General features: G+C 44.6%; 1 protein-coding gene and 1 long non-coding RNA gene across 5 annotated transcripts in view; one reads left to right on the forward strand and one right to left on the reverse strand.

Annotated features, from left to right (window-relative positions):
* Positions 1-18,050, reverse strand: part of LOC143813699 (septin-2A) — a 105,964-nt gene extending 87,914 nt beyond the window's left edge. Inside the window, exon 1 of the mRNA XM_077293403.1 lies at positions 17,764-18,050. The gene's annotated coding sequence lies outside the window, so the exon portion shown is untranslated. The remainder of the gene's footprint in view (positions 1-17,763) is intronic.
* LOC143813715 (uncharacterized) overlaps positions 17,912-25,431 on the forward strand; it is a 92,336-nt gene continuing 84,816 nt past the window's right edge. For 2 of the 4 annotated variants that reach the window (XR_013223616.1, XR_013223617.1), the window contains exon 1: positions 17,912-18,000. This is a non-coding gene — a long non-coding RNA (uncharacterized LOC143813715). Of the gene's footprint in view, positions 18,001-19,733; positions 19,813-25,431 lie in introns of those variants that run through there. The other 2 variants (XR_013223614.1, XR_013223615.1) reach the window with 1 other exon arrangement.

Genomic DNA, 25,431 nt, shown 5'->3' on the forward strand with positions numbered 1-25,431 from the left:
CTGATCGCTGCTGCGTGTCAAACACAACGATATCGCTATCCAGGACGCTGCAACGTCACGGATCGCTAGCGATATCGTTTAGTGTGACGGTACCTTAAGTGTGACGGGGCCTTTAGGTCATGCCTCTTTGTAAAGACCATAAAAATAGCACCAAATAAAAAAAAAAGTCCATCTCTATCGGATATTTACTTAATCAGTCATCTCCATGCAATGTACACTAACACTTTATATAAAATCTGTATTCATAGTGGATATTTGCGTGTCCATGCACTAGCACTTTTTAGAGATCTCCGGCCTTTATATAGGAGAAATATTCCTGCAAATGCTCTGGTAATTATGTGAATTGAAATTACCGTACTCTACATGATGCCACTATGCACTAGCACTTTACTTTGATTTATATACTGAACAACAATTATACAATATTTTGGTATCAGTATACATCTAAATAGTTGCATATCATTGATCTTTTCCATCTGGACATTGCTTTTTATCTCCCAGGATGTGCAACCCTTGTTTTTATGATTATTGGTTTATCTATAATCTGTTATCACCTGATCATCAATAAAATATAATTTTGATTCACAAGTTCTGATCGATTTAGGCTTTCATATTAGTTTCTTCTTCCTCCCTGTCATTTTTGACGACTGTCCAGATTCTTACATGGTCCGGCTTTAGCATGTGGACTAACTATATATACTACACAAGTAGCAAAATTAAGATTATACCTAAAATCCACAGCCAAACATTTTTCCCTTGTTCGTCTTGTGAATCACTGACAATGGCATTTAACACGCACCAGCCAGAAGAACGCAACAGGTCCCGCCCATCGGTGCTCTTGTCACGTGATCACAGGGCACCGATGGGTTATCCTGACAGCCAGGGGGGCCTGCAGAACACCCCTAGTGCTTGTAATTACGATACTCATAGGAGATCGTGATTCTTGCTAATACATATATACACTGCTCAAAAAAAATAAAGGGAACACAAACAACAGAATATAACTCCCAAGTAAATCAAACTTCTGTGAAATCAAACTGTCCACTTTGGAAGCAACACTGTTTGACAATCAGTTTCACATGCTGTTGTGCAAATGGAATAGACAACAGATGGAAATTATTGGCAATTATCAAGACACACTCAATAAAGGAGTGGTTCTGTAGGTGGGGACCACAGACCACATCTCAGTACCAATGCTTTCTGGCTGATGTTTCGGTCACTTTTGAATGTTGGTTGTGCTTTCACACTTGTGGTAGCATGAGACGGACTCTACAACCCACACAAGTGGCTCAGGTAGTGCAGCTCATCCAGGATGGCACATCAATGCGAGCTGTGGCAAGGTGGTTTGCTGTGTGTCAGCGTAGTGTCCAAAGGCTAGAGGTGCTACCAGAAGACAGGCCAGTACACCAGGAGACATGGAGGAGGCCGTAGGAGGGCAACAACCCAGAAGGACCGCTACCTCATCCTTTGTGCAAGGAGAAACAGGAGGAGCACTGCCAGAGCCCTGCAAAATGACCTCCAGCAGGCCACAAAAGTGCATGTGTCTGCACAAACGGTTAGAAACCGACTCCATGGGGATGGTCTGAGTGCCCGACGTCCACAGATGGCGGTTGTGCGAACAGCTAAACACCGTGCAGGACGCTTGCCATTTGCCACAGAACACCAGGATTGGCAAAATCTCCACTGGCACCCTGTGCTCTTCACAGATGAAAGCAGGTTCACACTGAGCACATGTGACAGACGTGACAGTCTGGAGACGCAGTGGAGAGCAATTTGCTGCCTGCAACATCCTTCAGCATGACCGGTTTGGCAGTGGGTCAGTAATGATGTGGGGTGGCATTTCTTTGGAGGGCCGCACAGCCATGTGCTCGCCAGCGGTAGCCTGACTGCCATTAGGTACTGAGATGAGATCCTCAGACCCCTTGTGAGACCATATGCTGTGTGGTTGGCCCTGGATTCCTCCTAATGCAGGACAATGCCAGACCTCATGTGGCTGGAGTGTGTCAGCAGTTCCTGCAAGATAAAGGCATTGAAGCTATGGACTGGCCCGCCCGTTCCCCAGAACTGAATCCGATTGAACACATCTGGGGCATCATGTCTCGCACCATCCACCAATGTCACGTTGCACCAGACTGTCCAGCAGTTGGCAGATGCTTTAGTTCAGGTCTGGGAGGAGATCCCTCAGGAGACCATCCGCCACCTCATCAGGAGCATGGCCAGGTGTTGTAAGGAGGTCATACAGGCACGTGGAGGCCACACACACACACACACACACACACACACACTACTGAGCATCATTTTCTTGTCTTGAGGCATTTCCACTGATGTTGGATCAGCCTGTAACTTCATTTTCCACTTTGATTTTGAGCATAATTCCAAATCCAGACCTCAGTGGGAGATTAGTTGTGATTTACATTGATCATTTTTAGGTTTATTGTTTTCAACACATTCCACTATGCAATGAATGAAGATTTACAACTGGAATATTTCATTCAGTGATATCTAGGATGCGGGGTTTTAGTGTTCCCTTTACTTCTTTGAGCAGTGTATAATATATATATATATATACACACACAGTGCCTACAAGTAGTATTCAACCCCCTGCAGATTTAGCAGGTTTACACATTTGGAATTAACTTGGCATTGTGACATTTGGACTGTAGATCAGCCTGGAAGTGTGAAATGCACTGCAGCAAAAAAGAATGTTATTTCTTTGTTTATTTTTTTTTTTAAATTGGGAAAAGTTTTTTTCAGAGGGTCATTTATTATTCAACCCCTCAACCCACCAGAATTCTGTTTGGTTCCCCTAAAGTATTAAGAAGTAGTTCAGGCACAAAGAACAATGAGCTTCACATGTTTGGATTAATTATCTCTTTTGCCAGCCTTTTCTGACTATTTAAGACCCTCCCCAAACTTGTGAACAGCACTCAAACATGGTCAACATGGGAAAGACAAAGGAGCATTCCAAGGCCATCAGAGACAAGATCGTGGAGGGTCACAAAGCTGGCAAGGGGTACAAAACCCTTTCCAAGGAGTTGGGCCTACCTGTCTCCACTGTTGGGAGCATCATCCGGAAGTGGAAGGCTTATGGAACTACTGTTAGCCTTCCACGGCCTGGACAGCCTTTGAAAGTTTCCTCCCGTGCCGAGGCCAGGCTTGTCCGAAGAGTCAAGGCTAACCCAAGGACAACAAGGAAGGAGCTCCGGGAAGATCTCATGGCAGTGGGGACATTGGTTTCAGTCAATACCATAAGTAACGTACTCCACCGCAATGATCTCCGTTCCAGACGAGCCCGTAAGGTACCTTTACTTTCAAAGCGTCATGTCAAGGCTCGTCTACAGTTTGCTCATGATCACTTGGAGGGCTCTGAGACTGACTGGTTCAAGGTTCTCTGGTCTGATGAGACCAAGATCGAGATCTTTGGTGCCAACCACACACGTGACGTTTGGAGACTGGATGGCACTGCATACGACCCCAAGAATACCATCCCTACAGTCAAGCATGGTGGTGGCAGCATCATGCTGTGGGGCTGTTTCTCAGCCAAGGGGCCTGGCCATCTGGTCCGCATCCATGGGAAGATGGATAGCACGGCCTACCTGGAGATTTTGGCCAAGAACCTCCGCTCCTCCATCAAGGATCTTAAGATGGGTTGTCATTTCATCTTCCAACAAGACAACGACCCAAAGCACACAGCCAAGAAAACCAAGGCCTGGTTCAAGAGGCAAAAAATCAAGGTGTTGCAGTGGCCTAGTCAGTCTCCTGACCTTAACCCAATTGAAAACTTGTGGAAGGAGCTCAAGATTAAAGTCCACATGAGACACCCAAAGAACCTAGATAACTTGGAGAAGATCTGCATGGAGGAATGGGCCAAGATAACTCCAGAGACCTGTGCCGGCCTGATCAGGTCTTATAAAAGACGATTATTAGCTGTAATTGCAAACAAAGGTTATTCCACAAAATATTAAACCTAGGGGTTGAATAATAATTGACCCACACTTTTACGTTTAAAATTTATAAAAATTTAACTGAGCAAGAAAACTTTTTGGTTTGTAAGATTTATGCATCTGTTAATAAATCCTGCTCTTGTTTGAAGTTTGAAGGCTCTAACTTATTTGCATCTTATTAAACCTGCTAAATCTGCAGGGGGTTGAATACTACTTTTAGGCACTATATATATATATATATATATATATATATATATATATATATATATATATATATATATATATATATATATATATATATATATATATATATATATATATATACACACACACACATACACACACATATACATACACACAGTATACACTCACCGGCCACTTTATTAGGTACACCTGTCCAACTTCTTGTTAACACTTAATTTCTAATCAGCCAATCACATGGCGGCAACTCAGTGCATTTAGGCATGTAGACATGGTCAAGACAATCTCCTGCAGTTCAAACCGAGCATCAGTATGGGGAAGAAAGGTGATTTGAGTGCCTTTGAACGTGGCATGGTTGTTGGTGCCAGAAGGGCTGGTCTGAGTATTTCAGAAACTGCTGATCTACTGGAATTTTCACGCACAACCATCTCTAGGGTTTACAGAGAATGATCCGAAAAAGAAAAAAAATCCAGTGAGCGGCAGTTCTGTGGGCGGAAATGCCTTGTTGATGCCAGAGGTCAGAGGAGAATGGGCAGACTGGTTCGAGCTGATAGAAAGGCAACAGTGACTCAAATCGCCACCCGTTACAACCAAGGTAGGCCTAAGAGCATCTCTGAACGCACAGTGCGTCGAACTTTGAGGCAGATGGGCTACAGCAGCAGAAGACCACACCGGGTACCACTCCTTTCAGCTAAGAACAGGAAACGGAGGCTACAATTTGTACAAGCTCATCGAAATTGGACAGTAGAAGATTGGAAAAACGTTGCTTGGTCTGATGAGTCTCGATTTCTGCTGCGACATTCGGATGGTAGGGTCAGAATTTGGCGTAAACAACATGAAAGCATGGATCCATCCTGCCTTGTATGGACGCATCTTTGGGATGTGCAGCCGACAAATCTGCGGCAACTGTGTGATGCCATCATGTCAATATGGACCAAAATCTCTGAGGAATGCTTCCAGCACCTTGTTGAATCTATGCCACGAAGAATTGAGGCAGTTCTGAAGGCAAAAGGGGTCCAACCCGTTACTAGCATGGTGTACCTAATAAAGTGGCCGGTGAGTGTATATTCACAATTTGCCTGTCTTTGCATTTTGTTTCCACACTGACCATCAGTCCATGTAGAAGATCGCTCATGTGAGCCAGTATGTCAGCTTATGTATTTATTTTACATTGCTTATATAGTGCCATTAATTCGGCAATGCTTTAAAAACACATTATCATCACTGTCCCCGATGGGGCTCACAATCTAGAATCCCTATCAGTATGTCTTTGGAGTGTAGGAAGAAATTAGAGTGCCCGGAGGAAACCCACGCAAACTCAGGGAGAACATACAGACTCCTTGCAGATGTTGTCCTTAGTGGGATTTGAACCCAGGACCCCAGAGCTGCAAGGCTGCAGTGCTAAACACTGAGCCACCGTGCTGCCCATTACATTGGTCCTAGTGATGTGTACCACAATGGGCTTATGATCATCTCTGTACCTCTTAAGAACAAAAGTCTGGCCTCCTTATGAACCATTAAAGGAGAAATGCATTGAGGCAGAGGCAATCTCTATTGATAAGTGATTTATGCTTTATATGATAACGAGTTGTCCTGCTTGGAAAAACTCCCCTCAGAAGATATAGATGACTATCAGGATTCGGTTCCCTCAGTATGATTTGTCTAACCATGGACACACAGTAAATGTGAGGGAGAGCTGTTGTGGAGCTGGAGCACCAAAACCTCGTTATCTAGGGTGCCAACCTCCGCTGCCAGGCAGGGAGAATATATCTCAGGGCTTGAGAGGCCACATATGATATGACCTGAGATTTTATATTGTTCTATAACCTGATTATGAATACCTCTCCTTCACGTTATGATTAATTGACTTATTCCGACAAGTCATGAAACGAGGAGACATTAAGTGTCGGTTTATTGGATTTATGGATTAGTATGGTTTGATTCTCTCAGACCTCTGATAGTTTGGTCTGGTTATCCCAGACCTTCTTTGTTTTTTTTATTATTGTGATGTATTATTATTGTTGTGCACCAAGTGTTTTTTTCTTTTGTGCACTGTTTTTTTCTAGGTGTTTTTAATATAAACTAATAAATATGAATTTTAAGGGTTATATGTAAGCATTTGAAGGTCCCTTATAATAACTATTTATGACGCCTACAAAACAATCGGCTCTTCTCAGCAGCAATTATATTTCTACGCAGACCATCAGTCCATATAAAAGATCGCTCATGTGAGTCAGTATGTCACCTTACATTGGTCCTTGTACGTGCGCGCCCACGCACACACCCCTCACATTTCTCAGAGAAAGGGGCTCTGATAGATACAATAAATGACATGACATAAAACATAAAATGGGCTGGAGTATTCTCTAGGGCACATATTTTACCTACACTTAATGCCTCCTTATGTACAACATCAATAAGCATTCCAGTCTCAGCAGGAGACCCTTCTGTCTAATGTAATTTCCTGTCCTACATCACAAAGAAAAATAATGAAGCAAACCTATGAGAGGTTAGAGGAAGAGGTACAATAGCGATACTTGGCGTAGAACAGAGCTCTACATGAGGCGATTGTAAATAGGTTTACAGCTCAAAAGAACCGTCAGGCCACACAGGAACGTGCTGCACCCCAGCCAGGGAGCTGGATCCACACAAGGCTGCTCTAGATCCACCACCATGCCTAAATGTAATGAATCCTCACACGGCTGCTCTAGATCCACCACCATGCCTAAATGTAATGGATCCACACACGGCTTCTCTAGATCCGCCACCATCCCAAAATGTAATGGATCCACACATGGCTGCTCTAGATCCGCCACCATGCCTAAATGTAATGAATCCTCACACGGCTGCTCTAGATCCGCCACCATGCCTAAATGTAATGAATCCTCACACGGCTGCTCTAGATCCGCCACCATGCATAAATGTAATGGATCCACACACGGCTGCTCTAGATCCGCCACCATGCCTAAATGTAATGGATCCACACACGGCTGCTCTAGATCCGCCACCATGCCTAAATGTAATGGATCCACACACGGCTGCTCTAGATCCGCCACCATGCCTAAATATAATTGTTCTAGGCAAGTAAAAAATATTATGTGATGGTCAAAATACACAACACTGTGAAAGTTCACATGTAGGTTAAGAATTCTGTTTTCTGTTCTGTAATAAAAGCAGAAAAATGGAATTCACTGCTGCGATGGAGACGGTGTAAGACGGACCTGACTATCGTGGGCTCCTATAGCAGAGTCCAATGCAGATGCAAAACATACAGCAATATTTATTTTTTTATCTATGACATTGCAGCATGTGAGATGATCGCTCACACCAGCCACTTGCTTTGCATCCTATGTCCATGGTCCGCTTACACTAAAGCCCAAGTGATGTGAGAATGTATCGGTTTAGTAAAGGGGTTGTCAGCTGATGACTTACTGACCTGTGGGGTCCGACCGCTGGGACCCGCATCAAGCAGCAGAACGGGGACCTATTACCCCATCATTATAGAGCAGCAATTTGACCACCACTCCTCATTTCCTATGGGGCAACGCTCTGGCTTTTCCGACGTCCCCATAAAGAATTCACCGGACCACCCCTTTAAGCACGCTTTATAGGGTTCTTATGTGGTCACCTAGGTTGTCCTCTTCCTGTTCTGACACCATCTGTAATAATTAGCGCCTCCATGACATGTGTACAATCATCTCATTTTACGCAGAAACTTACAAAAGCCACATTTACGCACATGCAGGAAAGCACGAGGACAGGGAGAAAAAACAAAAAGGAATTGGTCTCATTTCCTGCACTCGTTCCAGGAAACCAGAAGTAAACTTTCTCATCATTGCCCGAGTACGATTTCCTGGGATGGATAGCCGTTACTAACATGGAAAACTTCAAGAATTCTGCGCCCTCTCAGCACTGTATAGACTGCCTCACTCAATGCTGAGCAGATTTTATCACAAACAGTTAAAAGACAAACAGTCTGTTACCCTCAGCAACCAATAACAGCACAGCTTCCATTTTCTCAGAACAGTTAAAGAATTGAAAGCTCAGCTCTGATTGGTTGATATGAGCAACATACACAGATTTTCTAAGAGGCCAGTGAAGGGAATCAGTTATTGGGTTTGTTGTTTTTTTTACAGCAGGAAGAAATTTGTTGTCACTTTTCAATTACCACACTTGCTGAAATACTGTCAATCGGTCGTGCTGGTCAATGAATTGGATTGCTGTGCCATCAGTTTCTGGGAAGTGAGCTCAAAATTGACAACCAATATAACTATATGAGGAACCACTGTTTTCATTTTTCCTTTCATAATCAATAGTGCATGTGAAAATAAAAAAAGGGTGCAGTATCTTTTAGGCTATGTGCACACGTTGCGGATTTTTCCGCAGTTTTTGAAAAATCCACAGGTAAAACACACAGCGGATTACCTGCGGATGTCCTGCGTTTTTTGTGCGGATTTCACCTGCGGATTCCTATTGAGGAACAGGTGTAAAAAGCTGCAGAATCCGCACAAAGAATTGGCATGTTGCGGAAAATAAACTGCAGCGTTTCCACGTAATTTTCTGCATCATGAGCACTGTGGATTTGGTTTTCCATAGGTTTACATGGTACTGTACAACGCATGGAAAACTGCTGCGAATCCGCAGCGGCGGATAAGCAGCATGTGCACAGACCCTCATTAGGGAAATCTTCTTTATCCTTCTGAACTGATCATTAGTGTTGAGCGATACCTTCCGATATTCGGAAATATCGGGATCGGATTGTATCTGCCGATAGCCAAAAAATATCGGATATCGCCGATACCGAAAACCAATGTAAGTCAATGGGACACAAATATAGGAATGAAAATAAGCCCTTTCTTTCCTTGTACATCCTGTTCCGGAGGGGGGGAAGAGTGTGGGCGGTGACTGCGTGTCTGTGTGGGACTGTGGGGGGTCTGTGCGGGCCTGCCGGGGGTCTGTATGGCCTTCCGGGGGTCTGTGTGGCCTGCCGGGGGTCTGTGCGGGCCTCTCGGGAGTCTTTGTGTTTGTGTGCAGGCATCGTCCGATGGGACTACAAGTCCCATCGGGCTATGCCTGCTACAATGGCAGTAGTTGACACATTAGCCAATGATGGGACAGTAGTAGTCCCATCATCCGGCTAATGTGTTGAATGTATAAAAAAAATATATATATATACTACATACATGTTACATGCATACAACATACTACATACATACTACATACATACATATAGACATACAGTCTATGTAATGTACTGAATGTAATGTACTGAATGTAATGTATGTAGTAGGTAGGTTGCATGCATGTGGTATGCATGCATGCATGCATGTAGTATGCATGCATGTAGTATGCATGCAATATGTATGTTGTATGTATGTTGTATGTAGTATTTTTTTTTTTACATTCAACACATTACCCGGATGATGGGACTACTACTGTCCCATCATTGGCTAATGTGTCAATCACTGCCATTGTAGCAGGCATAGCCCGATGGGACTTGTAGTCCCATCGGACGATGCCTGCACACAAACACAAAGACCCCAGGCAGGCCGCACAGACCCCAGGCAGGCCGCACAGACCCCAGGCAGGCCGCACAGACCCCCAAGAGGCCCGTACAGACCCCCAAGAGGCCCGTACAGACCCCCGGCAGGCCGCATAGACCCCAGGCAGGCCCGTACCGACCCCAGGCAGGCCCGCACAGACCCCCCCACGGTCACGCACAGACCCCGCCCATGCACCGCCCACACTCCATTATAGTTCATCATTGCACTATAGGAACTTCCGATTCCGGTATCCGATATCTTAAAAGTATCGGAACTCAGTATCGGAAATCCGATACAGCGAATATCGGACGATACCCGATATTTGCAGTATCGGAATGCTCAACACTACTGATCATTCATCCTCAAAATTCTAAATTCCCAAGTAAAAATCTGTCTTCAGTGAGAAATATTTTTTCCGTTACGGAGAAAGAAGATGGCAGTTGGAGCCCATAAAATTCTATATACAGAACTGTAACTGTCAAACATAGATAACAGATGGTGCTTTTAAAATGCCATGTAAAAGGGAGGCGTTAGACACAGACAGACGTTCTGCTGCAAGTTCTCCTGACATGACACTTACAGTTCTGCCATCTCCAATCTCAGTAATGGGAAAACTATCACTAAATACAGATTTACCCATGAATTCAGAATGAATGACCAGTCCAGGAGGTGAAAGAAGTAGATTTCTCTAATACAATATAATGCAAACGTTCTAATTTTCAAGTCTACTACTTATAAAATAGGAATGAAAATGACGGTTACTTTAAAAAAAGAAAATAGCCAAAACAAATTAATAAAAAATTACTAATAGATGATTGATTGCCACTTGTAATTAACTGTTATATGGCCATTTTGTAGTGGAGTCCTCTTTAGAATTTAGATAGGGTAGGAAGGTAACGGGCATTCTATTATTGATGTTATTCATTGTGGTCGCCCATTAGTATTCATTTTGTATTGACGATATTTATACTTGCAAACCATTCCAATCACAACAGAAATGATGTTTGCTGCATACAGCGGGGGGCAATATGTTTCACAAATTGCTTTTTTCTCTGCTTCACAACTTTAATTCCCCCTCTTAAACCTGCCCCAGAGAAGCAAAGATAGGAAAGGTTTTCATTTATCCCGCGACTCGTGATGTGAGTGATGGGACCGCCTTTGGTATCAATAAGGAACGTGGACAATGTGCAGCACAGGATGTCCGGTTATCTAACTAGGCTGACTCACACCGTGACTAACATCTTCATACAGAATCACCTAAGAGTCATAATGACAATGATGTCACCAGCACAAAGAGGAAGTGATTGAGGGTCCGAAAATAAAGTACTATATTTTATACCTATAAAATCAGACCATAAATGGAACTATTGACCGTAACTGGTTAATTCAATGCTCTTAGGCCTCATTCACTTATCTTTGTTTAAACAGATATGTGGAAAAAAAATGGTACCAGTGTGTCATCAACGTTTGGTCCGTATGTGTCCGTTTTTACCATCAGTAAATTAGACAGCTTCTCCTATCCTTTGCAGTATTACATACGGACAGCACACGGACTGTACACTGACGCCATCCGTGTGCTGTACTTGTTTTCCTCTGACCCATAGACTTGTATTGGATCTTTTCAGCCGTGATACCGGACAAAAACAGACATGTCTCTCAGATTTGCACAGACATAGTGGAAAAAACACAGACATGTGAATTGCACCATAGATTATAATGGGTAGAACACGTATGTACAACATGAATGTCTGGATAAGGCCATAAGTAGCTGTAACCATAAGCCTGGTGACCCCACCATGTGTTTATGTGAAAACTAAATGACAGATTTTGAAATATTCTATAAGGATATACCGAATACATCACTTATGCTATTCCTGATCCCTGAGGGAGTGGAGAATAAACTGCCCCCCTCCAAAAAATAAATAAATAAATAATTAACAAATCAAAGCGAACATAAGGCCGGGATCTCACATGCGAGAAACATGGTGAGTTCCGCATGTTAATACCCGGCACTGCCGCCGGCACTCAGGAGCGGAGCGTGTGGCCGCATAGCAATACATGGAGCCGCACGCTCCGCGCCCGAGTGCAGTGCCGGGTATTGAGGCGAGACTTGGTCGTGCTTCTCGCATGTGTGATCCCGGCCAGGTGAGGAGCCTATGAAAATTGCTTCAGATGCCCAAACTGATTAACCCTTCCCCTGCCAATATATAAATCATGTAAGCACAGGTGGGGAGGGGGACAAAACAAAAACACATTACAGCCATGAACTGACATTTTCATTAATTCTCTGAAACACGAAAACCTTCGACCTGTTTAGACCAGTTAGCTAACACAGGATTTTGCAGGAACAGTATTTGCACATACAGAACATGGATTTGCATGCCAACGGTGAAGTCACATAGCATTGACAGGGGTTTTGTACAGTTAGTTCACAGTTTGCCATGAAGAAAGTGTTCACTATGAACAGATAGGGAAAATATTAATTCAGGTTCACTTAAAACGATATTGGATTGTTTTAAAGAGAACTCATCACCTGCTGCCTTCAAACAGATAGTGACCGCCACCGTCTTAGTCGTGTTACTTAATAACCCTTGATGAAGCGTCAGCGAAACGTGCGTTGACTGTAGTTATGTTGTCTGCTTGATAATGCTCTTTTACTAATGCTCTAAATAGTAGGATTTACACTTTATATTGTGATATGTTTAATTATAATTCCCACAATTTTTCATCAATTTATTAACAATACTGCAATAAAGTCTCTGACTTTTGAGCACAGCACACATATGAATTAGGGTGTATTATACCTGTAGAAAACCACACACACCTATACTAGTATAGTACTAGTAACACTTAATGCCTTTCCTGCAGTAGTTTTTATAAAATCACAAGCTGAGCAGGGAGTCCTTCCATTCATGAGTGTCTAGTTCGCAACTAGAAGCCGGTGGGCAAAGGGCCACAGCTCATGAGAATCGAGGACTCCACAGTTCATGTACATAATGGAAGTACACAGATTTGATCACACTGTACCTCAATGTTATTTTATAGAAATTACTGCCAGAAAACCTGAAAGCGACAATGTAAAAATACACACTACCTACTATACATATGCTATGTGTGCGCATACATATGAAATGCCATTTCTCAAAAGAGACAAGAAAATAATCCACATTATAAAATAAAGATTTCCTTCTTCGATGTGATGGGGATTGTAGTTCCTGACTCCACTTTATGCTCCCTATAGCTCAACCTACCTATCAGCAATGCCTCAAACAAAAACAGACATCCCAACCATTGGAAGCTTGGAGCGTTTCGATTTTGGAGGCTTAATTAGGAGAAAAAGCTTTGCACAACAAAAAAAAAATGCAGCCTCAGCGACTCAAACATAGTATTTGAGCATGCCGAAGATACTCTATTAGCACACGAGCATGCTTAGATAACACCTTACTGAGCACGTTCACTCATCACTACTGTCCACCTAACGCAGGTGATGATCGTGGTTTGTGATTGTGATATCTGCACCTTCTTGATTGGGTGCTCATATATTACAGTTAGCCATTAAAAGGTATCAACCACTGAGGTCTCTCAATTCTAAATAATTTTCATATATTACAGTGACATCGATGTATTATTGGGTGCTCATGTTTCTATGTTGATCATCAGAAAAACTATTCTGCCGTTTACCATGTGAGGCCTCTTTCACACGTCAGTGTCTCCGGTACGTGTACTGACAGTTTTCTCACATACCGGAGACACTGACACACGTAGACCCATTCAAATGAATGGGTCTATGCACATGTCTCCGTGTTTTCACGGACCGTGTGTCCGTGTGCAAAACACGGAGACATGTCCGTTTTTCTCCGGCAGCACGTACAGCAATACGTCCTGCACACATGCACACTGAGAACAGTGTGCACTCTCCTCCGTGTGCACGTACCGCCCGCAGGAGAGACAGCGCTACAGTAAGCGCTGTCCCCCCGCGTGTGGTGCTGAAGGCGGCATTCATCTCTTCTCCCCCGCAGGAGAGAAGAGATGAAAGATCAAGTTTTTTTTCTTTTTTGTTAAAATAAAGTTTGCAGGTGACCCCCGCCTCCCATCCCCAGTGCACCGCCCGGCCCCTTGCAGAGAAATACTCACCCAGCTCCCGCGATGTCTCCTCTCTCCTGTGTGAGCGGTCACGTGGGACCACTCATTACAGTGGTAAATATGCACATATTCATCGCTGACTGTAGCGCTGTCGCTCCTGCACGGTCCGTGTGGTCCTCAGGCGGCACACGGCTGCCGCACGTGTGCCACACTGATGTGCCACGTGAGCACACGGACACGGATAACTCCGGTACCGGAATTATCTCGACGTCTGAAAGAGGCCTTATACGTAGGATTTGTAGATGGCCTTAAAAAAAAAAAAAAAAAAAAAAGAAACAAAAAAAAGGAAATGTTCATAACACCTATTCTATTGAAATAAGTCCCATAATGGGTGCCATACCTCACATCACAAAAGGTGGAGGAGTGATAATGGCTCATTTAATGAGACCTGAGGTCAAATTCACACATCCCTATATGGGCCACAATGCCTGGACAACCAAATACAGATTATAGAATGCCAGTGGGATGCATTTGTTTCTTTACAGGAAAGATATATATCTTGGTACCGTTAGCCAGTGGTTTCTTTAGAATTTTGACTTTTTTTTTTCTTTTTTACAGCCCCTAAAACTGTCCCCATCCCTCCCTACTGAATGGCTCTCACAAGTTGAGTGGTCTTTATAGCTATACAAGCATCTGTGGAATGTTAGAGACCCTTCTTCCTGCTGTACAGTTCTTGGGAACACATTTTACCTCCCTCCATAAACTAAATGTAGACAATGGGCAGAGGTGCCATTCCCATATATATTCAGTATAACATTTGGGCATTCTGATACGATATGGAACATTAAGAAACCTAGAAGCCGTTCTTTGCATGCTACCATGATACGTACAGCAGTCTTAGGACAAGAACAGATTGTGCACAATTATGGGAACTGGCATCTCAGGAATTTCTAAGAAGTGCTGCTGATTAAAATCGGGGTGAAAAAGGAAATAGATTATGGAGCCTTGTGGGGCCCAACTCCTGAAAGGTCTCGGAACAGCAGAGTCCCTAATTATATTTCCTGCCTGCTTTACAGATGAAGGATCTGCTCATCACAATGAATAATGATTGTTACAATAAAACAAATATGTTTGTAAATAGCACATCTACATTACACCATCAGAACAGTTCCCCACTAATGACGTCATATGTTCTGCTCGCACTAGGAAACAGGCTTCCATTTATAGGAGCCATGAGCATTGTTACAGATCTGGTTTTTGATAAATCATACCAAATCTTTCTTAGTTTACAGGAACAGTTCATAGCCAGAAAGGCTCAGCTTACCAGCTGATGGAAATGGAACAAGAGGAACTTCATTGATTATTATGAGCTCCTGGTTTCGATTTGGTGTCAGGTATTTTTAAGAACGGAAGAAATTGTTCTGCATGAACATTTAATTCCGCACTAAAAAAAGAGCGTGAAATCAGTTTGTCTGTTCCTAAAAGGAAGAGATAAACGGACGTGTGAATGGAAAGGGAGCTGTACATAGAAAGAGTCACTCCTGGCGGAGACTGCAGCTGTATACCCATACACTAAGAGTCACTCCTGGCGGAGACTGCAGCTGTATACCCATACACTAAGAGTCACTCCTGGCGGAGACGGCAGCTGTATACCCATACACTAAGAGTCACTCCTGGCGGAGACTGCAGCTGTATACCCATACACTAAGAGTCACTCCTGGCGGAGACGGCAGCTGTATACCCATACACTAAGAGTCACTCCTGGCGGAGACTGCAGCTGTATACCCATACACTAAGAGTCACTCCTGGCGGAGACTGCAGCTGTATACTCCATACACTAAGAGTCACTCCTGGCGGAGACTGCAGCTGTATACCCATACACCAAGAGTCACTCCTGGCGGAGACTGCAGCTGTATACTCCATACACTAAGAGTCACTCCTGGCGGAGACTGCAGCTGTATACCCATACACTAAGAGTCACTCCTGGCGGAGACTGCAGCTGTATACCCATACACTAAGAGTCACTCCTGGCGGAGACTGCAGCTGTATACTCCATACACCAAGAGTCACTCCTGGCGGAGACTGCAGCTGTATACTCCATACACTAAGAGTCACTCCTGGCGGAGACTGCAGCTGTATACTCCATACACTAAGAGTCACTCCTGGCGGAGACTGCAGCTGTATACTCCATACACTAAGAGTCACTCCTGGCGGAGACTGCAGCTGTATACTCCATACACTAAGAGTCACTCCTGGCGGAGACTGCAGCTGTATACCCATACACTAAGAGTCACTCCTGGCGGAGACGGCAGCTGTATACTCCATACACTAAGAGTCACTCCTGGCGGAGACTGCAGCTGTATACTCCATACACTAAGAGTCACTCCTGGCGGAGACGGCAGCTGTATACCCATACACTAAGAGTCACTCCTGGCGGAGACGGCAGCTGTATACTCCATACACTAAGAGTCACTCCTGGCGGAGACTGCAGCTGTATACCCATACACTAAGAGTCACTCCTGGCGGAGACTGCAGCTGTATACCCATACACTAAGAGTCACTCCTGGCGGAGACTGCAGCTGTATACCCATACACTAAGAGTCACTCCTGGTGGAGACTGCAGCTGTATACTCCATACAGTATTCTCATAGCTGAATACAATCAGATATTAGTGGTTATTTATAACTAACATACAAGAGTGAAACCCCATAAAATCACAATGGCATTAAGTCCATAAATTAGCCAACAGGGTGGTGACATATTGGTGCCATATTATGTAGTTACTATCCCACACCTCAGGATATTAGCGAGAATGAGAATGTTTTGTTTATCACCACTAGGTAACTGCCCGACAATGAAATGCCAGCAGCAAATGTTCTGTGGATGAGGATTGTCTATGGCAGAATCATTACGGAGTGAGGTTTGGTGAGAAGGTGCCGTGTGCTCACTCACGTATGACAATAATGAGAAATGGCTAACTGCACATTCATTCCTACACACCACCACAGCAGACGGACACTGCACACCCATACCAACAGACATATACAATAAACACATGCATTACACACACACACACAGCAGACGCGCATCCCACTGCACACACACAGCAGACGCGCATCCCACTGCACACACACAGCAGACGCGCATCCCACTGCACACACACAGCAGACGCGCATCCCACTGCACACACACAGCAGACGCGCATCCCACTGCACACACACAGCAGACGCGCATCCCACTGCACACACACAGCAGACGCGCATCCCACTGCACACACACAGCAGACGCGCATCCCACTGCACACTCACAGCAGACGCGCATCCCACTGCACACACAGCAGACGCGTATCACACTGCACACACACACAGAGCAGATGCGCATCACACTGCACACACAGAGCAGACGCGCATCCCACTGCACACACATCCCACTGCACATACACAGCAGACGCGCATCACACTGCACACACACAGCAGACGCGCATCCCACTGCACACACATCCCACTGCACATACACAGCAGACGCGCATCACACTGCACACACACTGCACACACATCCCACTGCACACACATCCCACTGCACACACACAGCAGACGCGCATCCCACTGCACACACACAGCAGACGCGCATCCCACTGCACACACACAGCAGACGCGCATCCCACTGCACACACACAGCAGACGCGCATCCCACTGCACACACACAGCAGACACACTGCACACACAGTTAGATGTGGACACTACATGAACACAAATTACACTACATACTGTAAACACAAACTAATGCCCACATCAGACTATACATAAGACACTGCACACATCTCTTACATACAATGGCACCACAAAGATAGGACACTGTACACACAGGCAGGTAGCAGGCGCAGTCGGACATTACAGCTGGGAATAACACAGGCGCTGGTCACCGGCCACTTCCCCGCATTTATCAGATGGGCAGAAGCGCGGCGGCGGCTGATAACCCCGGGCTGCGCTCACCTGACCGGGAGGCTCGGAGCTTCCGCTTGTGCACACCGGGCGCTGCTATCACGGTGCCGCTCTACTTTGGAATCCGGGCCCCTCCCAACCGCAGACAGACCTCCACAATCCCAGAGTGCACTGCGGCGGTAGCGACTCGATGGTACCTCTCCATTCAGAATAACGGTGACGACCAGACGGGGTGTTCTAGAGCGTCGCATGAGCCGGGCGGATGGCGGCTGTGGGAATGTGATGGAGGTGGGAATGTGATGGAGGTGGGAACGTGTCCTGTCACTTGTTTCTTTGCAATGTGCAGCAGCCTTTCAATAATGTGGCTATGTGGAGTTTTCCAGTGTCACGTGTCTGGCTCTCAGCATTGCCGGTGTCTCTGGCTGCACCAGTTTGGCATCTATATTTTATTCAGTACTCTGCAGGCTGGTTTCACACTTGCGTTTTGATCTGCAGCGTTTTTTAAAAAAACGCATGTGGTGAAAAAACGCATGCAAACGCTGCGTAAGAGAAAAAAGAATGGATCTACCTGTGGCAATACATTTTTGTCTCCCAAATCATAACATTATGGACATGAAATTACTTGTATTAAAAGGTAACTCCAAAACTCAGAGAGACAGAAGAGTCTGGGAATATAAACTGATGACGACCTTTGACTGTCTTAGTGGTGGAATGAATGTGTCGCATGGATTTATGTCTTTTTACATCAACTAAGGAACTTGCCCCTCAGACCATGTGGGTTCATCACAACAGAACCCGACCCCAATCAGAGGACAATAAAACATTCCTTATCTAAGAACTGGCCCAATATCTATGGACATAACTGTTTATCACTCATGGTAATTCTGATTCATGTCACCTGTCTTATCCATGGTTTTTCCTTTTTTTTTTCTTCTGTGCTATGTTGTGCATAAATATGTGATTCTTCAGAATTTCTATTAGTCTATGCCTGATGAAGAACTGAGTAGTCTCGAAAGCTTGCAATTTGTTACCATCTTTTCAGTTAGCCATTAAAAGGCATCAACCACTGAGGACTCTCAATTCTAAATATTTTTCTATCTACTGGCTAACACGGTACCAAGATATATATCTTTCCTGTATCAAAACATGAGATAAATAGTAATTGTCCCATATTGGAGGAAAAATTCCTCCCGACTGCACATACTCCAGTCAGACTAGTTCCCTGGATCAACGTCCCATCACAGAATCTAGTGCCCATAACCTGTAATATATCTGTCCAGGAAGGCATCTAGAGACCCCTCGTGAACTTTTGTACAGGGTGGGCTATTTATATGGATACACCTAAATAAAATGGGAATGGTTGGTGATATCAACTTCCTGTTTGTGGCACATTAGTATATGGGAGGGGGGAGTCACCACCCATCTTAAAAAGTCTTCCCCCTCCCTTATACTAATGTGCCACAAACAGGAAGTTGATATCACCAACCATTCCCATTTCATTTAGGTGCATCCATATACATGGCCCACCCTGTAGTGAATCAACCATTAAAGCCTCATGTGGCAGAGAGTTCCATAGTGTCACTGCTCTTACAGTAAATAAGCTGTGATTATGATTAAAGGTATGTTCACACAGGACTTTTTTGCGTATTTTTGCTGCTTTTTTATGCTAATTTTCAGCTGCCTTTTACAGTACCAGCAAAGCCTATGAGATTTCAGAAATCTCATGCACACACATTGGGTTTTTGTTTGATCAGTATTTTCTGCTTTGCTGTGTTTTTTGGACATAGGGCATGTCACTTCTTTCAGCGTTTTTTGCTGCGTTTTTGCAGCGTTTTTTCACCCATTGACTTGAATGGGTGATGGAAAAAACGCTGCAAAAACGCATGTAGCATTATTTGCTGCGTTTTTTGTGCAGAAAAATCATGGCCAGCAGGAAGTGATCTCACAGCCAAGAGCTTAGGAGTGTGGTTAGTGAGGTGTGAAGAGCCATTGTGAGGTGTCCTGATTGTGATCTATTGTGAGGGAGTTTCTGGTAGTGAGGTGTTAGCCATGTCTTGGTATAGGAGGATGAGCATTCATGTTTCCCAACTAATCATGGAGGTAATATTTTTTTTAATTTGTGATATATCTATCTATCCGATTGTTTGCAATGGTACACTTTGCGATGCTCATGTGCTGTTATGTACATGTTCATGTGTTCTGCATGTGTATGTTTGTATCTTCCTTGTCATGAATGTTGGCTTCATTTCATCTTGCATTTGGTAATTACTTTTTCATTTATTTTTCCAAGGTGGAAGCAATGCCTGTAATTTGGGATGTAGCTTGCCCAAACTACAGTGATTGTCAAAAAAAGGCCGATGCATGGCATGTAATTCGCCATAAATTGTTCCCCCGCTGGGATGAAGGCGATGCTAAGCTCCACTGGGGTCACTTAACTTTATTATCATGCACAAATAGACAAAAAAACGCACCAAAACCGCACAAAAAACGCATCTATAAGCAGCTGAAAATTGGCATAAAAAACGCAGCAAAAATACGAAGCAAAAATACGCAGCAAAAAAGTCCTGTGTGAACTTACCCAAAAAACGCACCAAATATGCACCAAAAAAACGCACCTAAATTAGCATAAAAAAACGCAGCAAAAATACGCAGCAAAAAAGTCCTGTGTGAACTTACCCAAAAAACGCACCAAATAAACGCACCTAAATTAGCATAAAAAAAACGCAGCAAAAATACGCAGCAAAAAAGTCCTGTGTGAACTTACCCTAAAGGTGTTTTCACACTGCGTTCAGGCACCCGTTCAGTGGTTGCATTGGGGCTTATGTCAGAATTTCCCGCAAAGACAGCGCCATAGACTATAATGGTGGCGACAGAGAGTGCACTCTGCTGTGCATAATTTCCAGGCATGTAAGTACGCCTACTGGAGGAGAACACTCAGACATAGACTGTGTATGGATGTCCATCTTCAGTAGGTGTACGCGCTTGAAAATATTTCAGTAGAGTGCATGTTCGCTCTGCCAGCACTATTAGAGTCTACGGCCCCATCGGCATATACGTCGGAATCCTGTTTCGTGGGGGGGGTTCGGACATAAGTTCTAACAAAGCCACTGAACAAGTGCATGAACGTAGCGTGAAAGCATCCTTAACATTCCCTCTAGATGTAGGGGATACCCTTTATCCCCGTCATGTGAACAGATCATTAGAAAGATCTCTGTACTGTCCCCTCATCTATTTGTAAATTGTATAAGATGAACTCTTATCCAAACTGAGTAACTCCAACTTTGATTACATGTCTTGGTATTGCCGTCCACACCTATTCCCTTAATATTTTGGTTGCTCTTCTCTGCACCCTCACTCGTTCAGCCATGCCCTTTTTGGACACAGGATCCAAAAATTGTATACAGTATTTTGAGTGGGATCGCACTAGTGACTTGTATAGCGGCAAAACTATGTTCTTGTCATGAGCATCTATGCCTCTTTTACAGTTATCTGCTTTATGTTTCCATTTTCAACCCAAGCCTCCAGCTTATACAGATCCCTCTGTCCCTCTACCTGGAGCACTATGGAACGCACACTCTGTCTGCAACAAACTGCCATTTATCCATGACCTCTTCATCACCAACAAACTCTCCTTTCTTGGCATCACTGAAACCTGGCTCACCCCCTCTGACTCAGCCTCTCCAGCTGCGCTCTCCTATGGGGGTTTCCACCTCTCTCACACCCCTCACCCCAGCAACAAACATGGTGGAGGAGTTGGCTTGCTCCTGTCCGACACCTGCTCCTTTACTCCAATCCTGCTACCACCCTCTGCTACCCTTCCCTCTTTTGAGGTGCACTCCGTCCGTATCTATTTCCCCTCCAACCTCCAGCTAGCTGTCATCTACCGCCCCCAGAACTAGCCATCTCCACCTCTCTCGACCACCTCACCACCTGGCTACCTCATTTCCTCTCTGCTGACATCCCCACTATCATGATGGGTGACTTCAATATCCCAATTGACACTTCAACCTCAGCTGCTTCTAAACTTTTATCACTGACTGCCTCCTTTGGCCTCACTCAATGGTCCTCTGAGGCCACTCACAAAGATGGCCACACGCTGGACCTCATCTTCACCTGCCTCTGCTCCCTTACTAATCTCACTAACTCACCCCTCCTCCTGTCTGACCACAACCTACAGACATTCTCTTCCCTCTCCTCTCCTAGTGTGCAACCCCTACTCCACAAACTCACTCACCCTCGCAGAAATCTCAAACACCTCAATTTACAATCACTCTGAGTCCCTTCTCCCTCTTACAGACATAGCCTCACTTCATGACACAGATGCTGCTGCCAGTTTTTGTAACACCACAATAACAGCTACACTTGATTTGGCCGCCCCGCTCATGCATAGTAAAACTCGTACACTCAACAGTCTGCCCTGGCTGACCTGCCTGACCAAAGAACTGAGACGGGCTTCCAGGGTCGCTGAGCGGAGATGGAAGCGATCCTGCTCTGCCAACCACTTCACTGCATACAAGCAGTCCCTCGCCAGTTTCAAGTCCACGCTCACTGCCGCAAAACAAACTTCTCATCTCTCATATCCTCCCTGTCTCACAACCCTAAACAGCTTTTCAACACTTTCAATTCTCTACTCCGTCCCCCTGCACTCGCTCCCTCCCCTCTCATTTCTGCTGAAGACTTTGCCTCTTTCTTTAAACAGAAGATCGATACGATCAGAGAAAGCTTTGGCCCGCAGCGCCCATTGCCTCTCTTAGCTGCTCAACCCTGTTCCTCCAAAACTAGCTTCGCCACCATGACAGAAGATCAGCTCTCCACCCTCCTGTCAAGATCACACCTCACCACTTGCACACTTGACCCGCTCCCGTCCCACCTCATCACTAACCTTGCCGTTGTCTTCATCCCAACCCTAACACACCTCTTCAACCTCTCACTCACAACAGGTGTCTTCCCCTAATCCTTCAAACATGCCAAGATCACACCCATCCTCAAAAAGCCCTCCCTCAACCCATCCTCTGTGTCTAGCTATCGCCAGATATCTCTTCTCCTTTATGCCTCAAAACTACTGGAACAACATGTCTATCTTGAACTGTCCTCCCAACTCTCCTCCTGCTCCCTCTTTGACTGGTTACAATCTGGCTTCCGACCCGATCACTCAACCGAAACTGCCCTACCTAAAGTCACCAATGACCTACTAACTGCCAAGAGCAAGCGACACTACTCTTTCCTCCTCCTGGACCTGTCTTCTGCCTTTGACACTGTGGACCACTCCCTTCTGCTACAGATCCTCTTATCTCTTGGCATCACAGACTTGGCCCTATCCTGGATATCGTCATATCTGACAGACCGAATATTCAGTGTCTCCCTCCCCCACACCACCTCCTCACACCGCCCCTTGCCCATCAGTGTTCCTCAAGGCGCTGTTCTAGGACCCCTACTCTTCCCTATCTACACCTTCGGCCTAGGACAGCTCATAGAATCCCACGGTATGCACTATCATCTCTACGCCGATGACACGCAGATCTACCTATCCGGACCTGACCTCACCTCCTTACCAAAATCCCACACTGTCTATCTGCTATCTTGGACTTCTTTTCTGCTCGCTTTCTAAAACTGAACATGGACAAAACAAATCATCATATTTCCCCCATCTCACTCTACCCCTCCACCAGACCTATCTATCAATGTCAATGGCTGCTCACTTTCCCCAGTCCCATACGCCCGGTACCTCAGGTGATCCTCGACTCTGCTCTCTCTTTCAAGCCACATATCCAAGCCCTTGCCTCCTCCTGCTGTCTCAAACTCAAAAATATCTCCCGGATCCGCGCATTCCTTGACCGCGACACCACAAAAACACTAGTGCATGTCCTTATCTCCAGCCTTGACTACTGCAACCTCCTACTGTCTGGCCTCCCCTCTAGCACCACTCCAATCCATCCTACACTCTGCTGCCCGACTAATCTACCTGTCTCCCCGCTATTACCCAGCCTCTCCCCGATGCCAAGCCCTTCACTGGCTTCCTATCATACAAAGACTCCAGTTCAAAACCCTTACAATGACATACAAAGCCATCCACAACCTGTCTCCCCCATACATCTGTGACATGGTCTCCCGGTACTTACCTACATGCAACCTCCAATCCTCCCAAGATCTCCTTCTCTACTCCCCTCTCATCTCTTCTTCGCACAACCGCATCCAAGAATTCTCCTGTGCTTTCCCCATACTCTGGAACTCTCTACCACAACATATCAGACTCTCCCCTACCATAGAAACCTTCAAAAAGAACCTAAAGACTCACCTCTTCCAACAAGCCTACAGCCTGCAGTGATCCTCAACTACTGAACCGCCGCACAACCAGCTCTACCCTCTCCTAGTGTATCCTCACCCATCCCCTGCAGACTGTGAGCCCTCGCGGGCAGGGTCCTCTCTTATGGACCTGTGTGCTTTGTTTTTTGCTCATGTTTAGTTGTATTTGTCTATATTTGCCCCCTTTTCACATGTAAAGCGCCATGGAATAAATGGCGCTATAAAAATGTTCAATAATAATAATGTTAAATTATTTTCCTCTGTGTTACTTACCTTGCAGACTCTTTAGTATAATAGGTTAATATTAAAATTCTACTCTGTATGCCATCTACAAGGTGATTAATATGTTAAAAAGAGGGCCCAATACTGACCCTTGTGATAATCCACGGTTTACTGTGACCCAATCAGAGTATGTTCCATTAATATTCACCTTCTGTTTCCAATCACTGAGATAGTTGTTACCCCAAAAGGAAAAAGAAATCCAGCGAAGGTTGCCAAAAATGCTCTAAATTTTATTCCAAGCAGATAAAATTATTCAGCTAACATTCTGTCCAGCACTGTATTACACTTATGAAACAATATCAACTCGTTTCGACTTGCATTTTATTCATGATCTTATTCATGAACAAAACGCAAGTCGAAACACATTGATCTTGTTTCATAAGTGTAATACAGTGCTGGACAGAATGTTAGCTGAATAATTTTATCTGCTTGGAATACAATTTTTAAAAAATGTAGCAACCTTCGAACTTCGCTGGATTTCCTTTTCCTTTTGGATTTTCTGTTGTGACTGCCTCACCCTTATCCCTGCGAGGCTTTGGTTTGCAACTGGGAGGATACATACTTGTGCTGGTAAGCTGACTTTTTCTATATTTTTCCTGCATTGAGTTGTTAACCCAGTTACAAATATTTTCCCCTAGTCCCATTGCTTTTGTTTTATGTTCCAAGCTTTTATGTGGCACTGTATCAAACACCTTTGGAAAATCCAGATAGAGGATATTGGCATTATCCTGGTCCAGTTTACCGGTTGTAAACTCATGTTGATGCCGGGTCATGAGATTATTCTTTTTTTTTTTTTAGATACAACAGTATTACATCTCTTAGAAAACTCTACAATATTTTGCCCATAGTAGAGGTTAAAATTATTGGTCTATAATTTACAAGCTCAGATTCTGTCCCCTTTTTGAATATTGGCACCACATTTGCTATGCACCAGACCTGTGGCACAGGCCTGTTAATATGGAATCCCTGAATATTAGAAATTAATGGTCTGTCCATCACAGTATTTAATGGCTGTACTCATGGGGGATGGCATGGTGATTTGTCTAAGTTTGAGGCAGCATTGAACATCCTGTTGAGTTAAACAGGTGACATTTAATTGAGAATTTATGAAATCACTGAATATGTCTTCTGTCA

The sequence above is a fragment of the Ranitomeya variabilis genome, chromosome 1 (assembly GCF_051348905.1).
Source record: "Ranitomeya variabilis isolate aRanVar5 chromosome 1, aRanVar5.hap1, whole genome shotgun sequence".
NCBI classification, from domain to species: domain Eukaryota; kingdom Metazoa; phylum Chordata; class Amphibia; order Anura; family Dendrobatidae; genus Ranitomeya; species Ranitomeya variabilis.